Raw genomic sequence first — 2,796 nt, forward strand, 5'->3', positions numbered from 1 at the left:
CCATCCCAGCCCACAAGCCCACCCACTTCAGCCTACCCGCGAGGGATCAACTGAGGGGCCCCAACGCGCCGTTTTATTTATTAAATATCGCTACTGATCTTCAAACGCACCCGCCCCGAATAACGCCACAAGGTAATCGGTGCACGTCGGTGCTACACTAGTTGCGAGTCTTCGCCTTGCCCGGTGCCGGCGCACCTTCTCACGCCCTATACGCAGTCGTTCTTCCCGCTCTCTAATCTCTACCTCGCTGAGAAGTCGCCCATCCGGATGAGTGGGAGGAGGAGGCTCGCCTCGAGCCAGGCGTCGCTCCACCGTTAGCTGCCGCCGCGCCTCGTTCCGCCGGTCATTGCGCGCTGCAACCACATCTTCATGCGCCGTGTCCAGCCTTCGGGCCGCCGCCGTCATTTCTTCATGTGCGCTGCTGGATCGCTCCACGTACCATTCTTGCTGAAGAGCCGTCGTGATGCGCTTCGCCACCTCGCACACCGCACTCCAATTTTCCCTGCTGCTCAGCAGGAAGGCTTGCAGATTATCCGGAGTGATGACCTCCTGTTCTCGTTCGCCCAACACCTCAATCCGCACGTCCGCGAAGCGCGGACAATCGAAGAAGGCATGGGCCGCCGTCTCAGCTACTCCCGGACACCGCGCGCAGTCCGGTGATGGAGAGAAGTGCTGCACGTGTAGATACTCGTGGAAGAATCCGTGGCCTGATATGACTTGGGCGAGATGAAAAGTCATCTCCCCAAACCGACGGTTCTTCCACGCCGCGATGTCCGGGATCACCCGGTGCGCCCATGTTGTGAAGCGGCTGGCCGGCGCCAGTGCATCCCACTCTGCTTGCCACTGTCGCAGAGTGGCCGCACGCTCCTCAATCCGCAGCTGGTGCATAGGAGAGCCAGTAACTTGATGCTGTTGGTGACATCGGGCGTCCTCCCGGATCTGTAAACAGATCGGAATAACGCTCGCCAGGACCGTGGCGACCTCATACCTGACCGATATGAATGTCCTGGCGACTGGCCTCACGTACTGCGCCTGTACCCGCTTAAGCAGCCTGCTGCACCGCCGAACGTTTGTAGCCTCGTGCCACACCGGGGCAGCATACCGCAGCGTCGAATCCACCACCGATGAAAGAAGTCGACGTTTCGCTCCTTTTGGGCCCCCGTGATTCTGCATCAGCCGGGAGATCCCCTTCGCCACACGGAGCGCCTTCGCCGTTGCGTATTCGACATGCGGGGTCCACAGCAGATGGTCGTGCAGAACCACCCCCAGATACTTGAGGCACCGCGTCGGCTGTCGCTGTACTCCCTCGATGGCCACCGTTGGCTGCTGGTACCCTTGCCGCATAGTGGACACCATGATGATTTCGGTCTTTGCGGGCGCCAGCTTGAGGTGCCGTTCCGCCATCCACGCTCCAATCATGGCAATGGCCTCCTGAGCAGACTGAGCCGCTGTCTGCGGCGTCGTGCCACCTGCCAGCACCACCAGATCATCGGCAAATCCGATCGCCTCAACACCATCCGGAAACGCCAGCCGCAGGACTCCGTCATACAACGTGTTCCACAATGTAGGACCTATGATGGAACCCTGTGGTACCCCTGCCGACACCGGTCTGCGAACTGGTCCCTCGCTGGTCTCGTATACAAGCTCGCGCTCAGAGAAATAGCTTCGCAGTATCCTCTGTAGCGCGGCTGGGACGTTCTTCTCCCGCAGTGCCGCCGCAATTGCCCTCCAACTTGCCGAGTTGAACGCGTTCTGGACATCTAGCGCTGCCACCACCAGACACCGAGGATCGCGTCCATTCGTACGATGAAACGATCGCGCGTACTCGCCTCGCTCGATCACTCGCTGGATGGCCTGTATGGTCGACTTCCCACGACGAAACCCGTACTGCTCTGGCGACAGTTGAGGGGCAACACTGTCCTCCAAGTGTTCATTGAGACGCTCGAGGATGCACCTCTCGAACAGCTTGGGAACTGCTCCCTCCAGGAGCAGTGGTCGGCTCGCCGATGGGTCGCCCGGCGGCTTGCCCGGTTTGGTCACGAGCACCAGCCTTGCCTCCTTCCAAGACCGCGGGAACTCACCGCGTTCCAAAAGGTCATTAAACACCCGCACAAACGCCTGCGGGTGCTCTCGGATCGCGGTTTTCACTGCTGCGTTCGGTAGACCGTCCAGACCCGGCGCTTTGGATGGAGCCATTCGCTCTGCCAATGCCAGAACCTCCGCTTCCGTAACAGGGCGAAGCCTCTCCTCGTCAGCCGCTCTCTCGACGACCGGCCACTCAAATGGGGGGTGCAGCGGAAACAAAGCATCCACAATCGGCTCCAGTACCGATCGATCCGTCTCCGGCGGGGTACGGCCTCGCAGCTTGGCCAACACCACCTTGTAACCAAGCCCAAAGACGTCACTATCGACTCCGTCGATCAACTCCTGAAGCTTCTCGTTCCGGCTCTCCTGAATTCCGCGCTGCAGCTGCCTGCGAAGGTCATGAAGTCGAGCCGTTGCCACCTCGCAATCTGCTAACTGCGTGGCAACCCCGAGCCTCTCCTCGGCCTCCTCGCACTCACGACGCAAGAGCCCCAGTTCCGGGGTCCACCAATAGAGCTTCGGCGGCTGATGGAATTTCGCCGGGCCCACTCTCGCCATCGTCCTGTCACAAGCTGAAGTTAACGCTCCAATCAGCGCGTCAGGTGTGTCTGCTTCGGCTAGCCGACAATCCGCAATCGCCTCCTGGTATCGCTCCCTGTTGAATAGCGAGGTCTTCCAGCGTACTCCCGCATGTTGCGCGATGCCCTCACC

Source organism: Anopheles funestus (assembly GCF_943734845.2).
Source record: "Anopheles funestus chromosome X unlocalized genomic scaffold, idAnoFuneDA-416_04 X_unloc_50, whole genome shotgun sequence".
NCBI lineage: Eukaryota > Metazoa > Arthropoda > Insecta > Diptera > Culicidae > Anopheles > Anopheles funestus.